The sequence below is a fragment of the Mastomys coucha genome, unplaced genomic scaffold (genome assembly GCF_008632895.1).
Source record: "Mastomys coucha isolate ucsf_1 unplaced genomic scaffold, UCSF_Mcou_1 pScaffold5, whole genome shotgun sequence".
In the NCBI taxonomy this organism is placed as follows: Eukaryota; Metazoa; Chordata; class Mammalia; order Rodentia; family Muridae; genus Mastomys; species Mastomys coucha.
The window spans coordinates 69,829,215-69,838,372 of record NW_022196911.1 but is presented as its reverse complement, the minus strand read 5'-3'; positions in this window follow the sequence as shown (position 1 = coordinate 69,838,372).

Here is a 9,158-nt window from a genome sequence, read left to right as displayed (position 1 = left end):
GCAAGACTGTGCCATATGAGTATGCCTTTGTTCCGCTGTTTTCTAAATAAAAAGTGCGGAATTGTAACCCCACTGCCTAAGGGCTGATTCTTCAGATCCCTCCTGCCTCAGATAACCACACCTCTCTGCCCACCTCCTGCTAATTGTCATGCCTCTCTCCAAGTTCTAGTTACACCAAAAGTCCCGCCTCCAGAGAATGAAGAAGAAGTTGCTGATTGGGCCAGGTTGCTGACGAACTTGTGGGAGGGGTTTTGCCTTATTTATTCTACCTGCTGGCTTGTAACAAGGGGAACTGAATGAAAGATGGCTGATTGAAACACATTTGTGTTTGGCTAATATTTTACAAACCTTCCACGTAGTTCAGGTAACGCAAAAATGGCTTTCCAGGTCCTTGTCCCCATTCCAGAAAACCCATTCATACTTATGGCTGCTGGACAGCTACATATGTGCATATGCAGCTTATTTAAAATATGATATATAGCCCAGTCTTATGAAAAGTACTTTTGTAAACTGTTAAGGATAATTATGAAAGGCAAGTTAGTAGTCAGTCACTTATATATAAACTTGTAGCCTGCTAGTTTAGATAACTGCAGAAATAAGCTTTATTTAGCCCCGGTATATGTTTGCAAAGTTAAGTAGAAACAATCAAAGTTTGTCTATTTGAATATACTTTAGATAGAGAGGTGCTCCTCAAATACTTCAGAGATTTACAGAATATAGCATTTAGGATGTGTACTGGCTGGTTTTGTGTGTCAACTTGACAAAGGCTGGAGTTATCACAGAGAAGGGAGATTCAATTGGGGAAGTTCCTCCATGAGATCCAGCTGTGGGGCATTTTCTCAATTAGTGATCAAGGGGGTAGGGCCCCTTGTGGGTGGTGCCATCCCTGGGCTGGAAGTCTTGGGTTCTATAAGAGAGCAGGCTGAGCAAGCCAGGGGAAGCAAGCCAGTAAGGAACATTACTCCATGGCCTCTGGCATTAGTTCCTGCTTCCTGACCTGCTTGAGTTCCAGTCTTGCCTTTCTCTGGTGATCAACAGCAATGTGGAAGTAAGCTGAATAAACCCTTTCCTTCCCAACTTGCTTCTTGGTCTTGATGTTTGTGCAGGAACAGAAACCCTAAGACAAGATGTTTTAATAAGAAAAGGCTTTTCTGACAGAGAGACATGACAGCTCCTGACAGCATCTCATTCTACTCTGAAGAAGATGATGATTGTTGAAATAATTAATTAATAAATCCCATCAGCGGGATTCACTACTGGCCTCAATGATTTACACTTCCAAATGAATGACACACATTCAGTTTTTATATTTTGATATGCCTTAAACAATGTACTAGCTGGGTCACTGCCTAAACCTCCACTTGGTCAACCCTGAGTTATTTATTACTTACTAATCCTATGTCCTAACTTGGCTGTTCTGGACCCCAGAGGGTTGCCCATCTGGGACATGCTCTGGGCTGAACTCTCCTGGCTCCTTCATGTGGCGGCCATGCACTTCTGTTCTCAGGTATGGCATCTCCTTCTCTGTTGCAGCCACCTGCAGCTACATATGAACATTTCTTCTGGAAGAGGGGAAGGGGCCTGGGGGAAAATTAAAGGAATTAAATAGCAAGAGGAATAAATAAAAAATGGGACCGAGGCATGGTTTCTGCTTCAAGTCCAAAGTGTATTCTTAAACTGAGAATCAAGCAGGTAGTCAAAACCCTGCCCTCAGTCCGCCAGCATCTCGTGGCCAAATTAGCATCTTGATGCTTGGTCTTGAAGTCAGAAGAAGCAATTCCACAGGGCGTAGCTGTTAGCAGGAACTTTAGGCAGAGAAGTGGCAGGAACTAAAGGACTTTGTTTAAGTCAGGAAGCCTTGTCCTATGTGGGCAGGCTGTTTGTGGCAAGGCAAGGTCTGAGGCAGCCAGCTCCTGGCTGGGGGAGGGTCACAATTCTCCACACTCTCCTGGCATGGTGAATCTCCTCCTCCTCCTCCTTCCTCCTTCTCAGTTCCCAGCCCAGAAAATTCCAAAGACATGCCTTTGGCCTCTGTCTGTCATTCCCAGCTATTGGCTGTTGGCATTTTTATTTACCAATCAGAACCAACTGGAGGCAGATTTTCAGAAGCCTTGAGCAGACACTCCTGTAAGCAGTTTTGGGCACCCAAATTAACATTAGAATACCAGCAGCATTAGGCCAAACCCACTACAGAGGGGTATTGAACAAAAAGCTGCCTCTTACCACAAACACTGACAACATGCTGTCCAAACTGTGGTCAAGCAGGACACTGGGAAGTTGATTGACCTACTTTGCCAAGATAAAACAGGACATTCCTTCAAAATTCCTTCATCACAGAAGAGTCTGTCAGATATTTCTGGGCTGGTGGGTCAAAGGTTGATGCCTCAAAGGCAAAGAGGAACCTTGGGTGACTGTCCAGGCAGCCAATGGTCTCAGATACTTTTATAGCATTATAAACTGCTTGCTCTGCACTTTCTGTTTATTCAGGTTAAATTTATCTTTCTCAGTCTTTGATGAGGTTGAAGAATAGATATAGTTTTCTTATAGTTACAGTTCTCTCTGTTAAAGGGTAAAGGCATAAAAGCTTAAGTTGCTTAAGATCTAAGAAAATGTTTTTAGGATCTAAGAAAATGTTTTAAGGTTAAGAAATTCAGGTTATGAAGGTTAAAGATATGCAAGCTTGATTAGTGATAGAAAGTGATTTAGATGCAGAACTTTGGACTCACCAAGATAGGACAGATAGTGGAGTACTTTCACCATGTTTACCAAATACAAATAGACTAGATGTTGTGAATATAATTCTTCCCTGATAGTTCTCATAATTCTTTTTATTGTATATAATTTATGGATGTTAGAAATAAAGCTGTTTCTTGGACTAAAAGGAGGGAGATGTTGGGGTTATCTTTCTTCACATTGTGTGAAGGTGTGTCTCTGTATTTTCAGTTGTTCATTCTGTACTTTTGGAGAGCAAACTTCTGGCAAGATTTTGGTATTGTAATTTTTATGGTCCATCATCAGGTTCTCTATTTTGTAAATATTCATCCTTCCTCACCTGCCTAAAGGTAATATTGAAATGTATCAGATGCTGTCTCACTTCTGATTGTTTATAATGGAAATCTGATGGTCAACAGCTAGGGCAGGAGAGAGGAAGGCAGAATTTCCAGGAGAGAGAGAGAAGTGGAGATTTAGAGAGTGATATGGAACCAAACAGACATGGATCAGAGCAGAGCAGGGAAAGGTATAGAGCTAGCCATGTGGCAAGCTGTAGAGCAGATAGTCAGGTTAAGTTGGATGAACTAGCTGAGGCTGTCCCAGTAAGAGGCCTAAGCTTTAAACTATAATAGAAAGCTTCCTGTCTTATTCATATCCCTGGTGGGTCCCATTGTAAGTCTCTGTCACTTTAATTGACACAAAACCCATTTAAGTTATACTTCCTACTCAAATTTATCTTTCTCAGATCTCTGAGGACATTGATGGCTAACTGTAGCTTTAACACCAGCAAACATCCAGTTGCCTGGTCAGTCTATTTCATATGTAGAGTTTACTTGCTGACAGGCTTCATGCTAAAAAAAAATTGCATTTCTAAGGGTTATGAGGAACATACAAGTAAGTTACGTAGGACAAGGAAAAATGAATGATACAAGTTATGGAGGTCTAACAAAGTAATTTAAATTTTATACAGAACTACAGTTATGACAGTCCAAGGAAATGTGTTAAGGTCTGGAGATATGAAAGCTTAAGTAAGTCATAGGGATTTGAGAAGTCATTTATGTGCCCAAGAAATGAAATTAAGTTATATAAAAAGATTTTTTTTTCAGATTTCTTTCCATTTCTCTATGCAAGTGTTTGGGCCCCACTCACCCCTCTCTCCCACCAGTCAGAATATACAACCAGTCCCCCAGCTCCTTCCAGACTGCTCCCTAAAATTTCTCCTTTCAAGATTTTTTTCTTTTCCCAGTTTTTTCTTTTCATTCCCCCATGTCCTATTGCCCTCTCTAAAATTAGCATAAAATTTGTCTTTTACCCAGACAGCAGCTTCCAGCTGGAGCAACTCCTCCATCCATCCTTCTTTTTCTCAGCCTCTATTTGTACATTCCTACCCTCCAAATCCCAAAGCCACTCTTGCCTCCTGCCCACTTCTTTAGTCAACCCCTTTGTATGAGATACCACCTCTCCTTCCCTTGCTTCATTAATGCTACTGTTGTCCCTTCACTCTCTTAAGTCTCTTACCCTCCATTATACTCAATGAAATCACTCACTTCTTAATCCTAAATCTCAAAGACACTTTGTTTTTGATATTGCTGGATGTCTACCCCCAAGCCCTTTTTGTCTTCACAGAGATGGATTTTGATACTCAACAATCATGACATCTGACATTCTACCCAAGGGATTCAGGGAAAGTCCCCACCATTTTGGCCCCTCAACCTTCCCTTTTCCTCCCACCTGCTTCAGTACATACATGACCTCCTCCTTTGCAATCATTTGTTCTCTGATAGCCAGTCTGACACTGCCTCATTTCTCAGATCCAGAGGTTACCAGATCTCACCTTGAAAACCTCAACCTTACATTCCCCAAATCACCTATCTTGGATTCTGTCTCATGCCAACCCGTAGACAACTCACTTTAGAACACCTTGCCTATCTCTGACCCTTTTGTCTACTCTCATGCCCAATCCCTTCCACTTATGGATCCCTAAATACTTCTAATACATTCCCTGTAACAAACTGCTTCTGGACCTCCCCCTTCCTCTCATCTACAAACACCCCCTTAAACTTAAAACATTCTGCTTCTTACTCTAGCTCTCTGCCTCCAAAATCTATCTACCTGAGCCCTTCCATTCATACACTTCCAAAAGATATAAACACTTCCTAGAACTGACCTTTGCCCCAACTCCTTATCTCTCAAAAACTGTATATAACACCATCCATGGTGAACCTCTTTGTCTATAAACTTGTGCCATAGCCCATCTGCTCACCTCTACATCTAAGTAAACATCTATTGATCCTCTTTCACAATTTATTCCCACCAATATCTCCCTCTACCCCTAACTTACAAATGACCCCAATCCCTTTAATGTTTCAGATTCAATCCCTCCAAACTTTTCTTACTGAAAACTCATTACTCACATTTCTTACCTGGCTTCCTCTCAGTCTCTCCATACAAATCCCTTTGCCACAATGTTCCCCATACTCCTGCTGAAAAACTGTCAAAAACCTCCTGCCATCCCTCTCACACACAAGAGGATACTCTTAACAACTCCTGCCTATACTTTTTATGTGGATAGCAGCTCCTTCCTGTCAGATGGCCACACCGGACTGACCCCTCCATCATCAGTAAAGACAATAATTGTGCTGACATGATTACCCATCAAGCTGCTCTTTCATCTCTTATGACTCACCTCACTTTTACAATTCACCCCACTTCCCTCCAGACTGTAGTGGCTATTCCTAGTTGTCAACTTGACTATATCTGAAATGAACTACAATCCAGAATTAGAAGGCTCACCTGGCCCTAATCTGGATGCTGAGAGACACAAGTTTCTGACCTGAATCTTGGCATGGAGATCTTGAGGTATAGTGGTTATGAATCCCAGAGGATTAAGACAGAAAGATCTATGAGTTCAAGGTCATCTGGGATTAAAGGTATGGTGGCACACACCTTTAATCTGGGCCACACCTTTTGCTGGAGACCTATATAAGGACATTGGAAGAAGGAAGGCTCTCTCTGCTTCACCTGCTTGCCTTGTGGGACTGAGCAGCTGCTGGATCCTTGGACTTCCATTCACACCTGTGCCGACCATTGTTGGAACTTGATTGTTGGGAGTTGGACTATAGACTGTAAGTCATCAATAAATTCCTTTACTACGTACATAGAGACTACCATAAATTCTGTGACTCTAGAGAACCCTGACTAATACACTACCTTACTACATGACCCAGATAACAACACACCCAACCCACCTTCAACACAGGATACACTCTGAACCCCTGCTTTGTGTATTCATTCATATTCTCCAATTCCTATTCCCTTAAGATCACCTGTTCCCCATAAGTCTAATCTCACTTCTCACACTCTGACTTTTCTTTTGCCCAAATGATTGCCAAATATCCAGTGACAACTGACTTCCTTGAATTCAATAACTGTCCAGATATCCCCAGACATCAAACACTTGGAGCAAATTCTACATCCCAATTATAAGATATGACTAAACACAAGCCATGTCCTCTTTGGCACACACACTCTCATGGCTTAACCCTCATTTAGGTCAAGGTCTTCCTTAGTTTCACTGATCCCTCCTGTAGTGCCACTCAATACTTCCTTTGCCTTTCTCTCCAACACCATTGTTAGCCACAGTCCCTCCTGCCACTGATACCCCATTTGCTAGTGTCCTACTCCCACTACTGACCACATGTCCTGTTAACCATCCAAGTCTCACTTTGGAAACCAAAGCCAACTTCTCTCAACCTTTCTGCACCAACCACAAAAATTCTGTTAGAGATTGCCCCTCTTACAGTTTGCTAAAGGCCTCCCCAATCATCTGTATTCCTAAAACATTTCAATTTTGGAACCTACCTGAACACCACAGGAAAGACTATTCTGGTGTGACAGAAGCTTCTCAAATTGTATTCTCCCCAACACAACCAGACCCTGCTTTCAGATTATAGCTGTTCCCCAGTTATCCTCATATAGCTAATCTAAATTCCCCTGGCTCCTCTCAAAAACTCTCAAACAGAGTCCAAACAAGTACTCCTGCCAACCAACAGCTTAAGTTTTCCTGCTCATAGCTTATTCCTAGGGGTGTGATCTTTCCCCACTTCCTTGGTCTTGGAGTTCCTCTTCCCAACTACCAGGACCACAAACCTAAACATTTCAAATGTATATCCAAAATAAAAAAAGCTTTTTTCTAAAACTTGCCACACCAACCCCAGTAGAATCTGTGTGACAAGTTCCACAGACTGAGGTGGTTGACTTCAAAAGAAGGAGATCTCCTGGAACTGGTTGTAGAACTCTTGGCCAGAGCAAAATATTGAGCTGTAGTTCTCATGGCAATTTATCTGTTTTGTTTTCTCTTATTCCTTTTCTTATTTACATGTTCCTGGTAGCCTAGGTCAAGCTCTTTTTTTTTTTAATAATTTTAGATATTTTCTTTATTTACATGCGAATTTCTACATTCCCAGTTTCCCCTCCAAAAAACAAAAACAAAAAAAAGCAAAAACAAACCCCTGTTGCCTCCCCCCTCCCCATGCCTGCCACCCTGCCCTCTCCCACTTTCTGGCCCTGGCATTCCCCTACACTGGAGCACAGAACCTTCACAGGGCCGAGGTCCTCTCCTCCTATTGATGATCGATTTTGCAATCCTCTACCATACACATGCTGCTTGAACAATCAGATCCCTCTATGTGCAGTCCTTGGTTGGTGGTTGAGACCCTGGGAGCTCCGAGGGTACTAGTTAGGACAAACAACAACATGAACTAACTAGGTCAAGCTCTTAAGCAAGAGTAATGGATAAGAAACCATCCCTTGGGATTGTGTCACTAACATGACCTTATCTCTGTGGGAACCAATGCTTTACGTTATAAATCATTTACAAAATTATATAATAGTATTATGACAGATAAAAACTTTGCCAACAATAAAATTTCATATGGCTACACGTGTGTTATCGGAGGTGGGCTTTGGTATATGGTAAAGAAAGCCTTAAATAAAATGAATTAAAATAGTTTACATTTATGCATTGAAGATTTATAAAAAAAATCAAGCATTAGATGTTAAACAATAATTGACCATAAATATTTATTAGCCTGCTCTTGGAAATATGCCACTGGCCTTGGATGACTGCCCCACTGAATACACCCTTTCAGAGCTGTTACACTTGGGTGATTTCTATTAATCATGATGTTACCTGTTCTGTTTGTGATTAACTGAGTACATCTTTTCAGAGTTGTAATGTTTGATTGATTTTTGTGCTTTACTGTGCCAAATGATAATGATGTTACTTGTGATTGCTTCACTGAACACATCTTCTAAGAGTTGTAATATTTGTTCTTTTAATGTATAAAAGCCCCTGCTTGAGAGTTGCAAAATACACTCAGATTCAAAATGCCTCTGTGTTTTTCTGTTTGTCACTGTCGAATCCTTACCCACCTACCTTCGAGGACCCTCATTCCAGGGACTCCCATACCCAACTGGGATGGTCTGTGGCAAAAACCCCTTAATTTTATTTCTGTCCCAAATGTCTCTGTTCTAGTAGATTTTAAATCAACTACAGAGCATGCCAGCAACTCCAGCAAGAACACCAGCTGTGTCCTCAAAATCTATACTGCATCACAGAAACTTTGCTAACTTCAGATAGTCCCACAGAACATGGACATTTGACTGACACAGCCTGCTCTTCCTGACTATCAACAACAACCCAGCATCATAGGATGCTTAGTATGATACTTCAATGTCAGCAGGAAGCATCCAGAGAGAACAATATCTACTTACCCAAAATTTAGCAACCTAGTACTAAAACAAAGTGGTGAGAAAAAAGGGTTTCTAGACAGTCTGAACATGGCAAACATGGCTCTGGGCAGGCTTTGTCCTTCTCCCCCACTCCCTCAGCCTTGCTAAAAACCATTAGATTACATTCCTAAAGCTAGCCACTAATGTCTATTTTTTATTTGGCCACTTCCTCCTCTTGAGGCTGACTACCAAGGTCCAGCTATTAAAGAATTGAAGATTCTCTCAGCTTCCGAGAGACAGAGGTGGATCAGTGACCCTCTCTTCCCCTTCCCTGCAAGTGGTGGGCCTGCCTCTAGGGAGTGCTTTAACCCAGAGACTCAGGTGAGATCCACCATTTTCTCTCCAGTGAGTTTCTAAGATGGGAGCAGCCAGCTGGGAGGCACAGGCCCCACAAGTCTCAGGGGAGTCACAGAGCAGCAGGGACAGCACAAGCTTTAGACAGAGACACTAAGAACATCTAACACCAAAAATCAAGAGATGGCGAAAGGCAAATGCAAAAATCCTACCAACAGAAACCAAGACTACTTGGCTTCATCAGAACCTAGTACTCCCATTGCAGCAAGTCCTGGATATCCCAAAACAACAGAAAAGCAAGAATTGGATCTAAAATCATACCTTACAATGCTGATAGAGGAACTTAAGAAGGACATGAA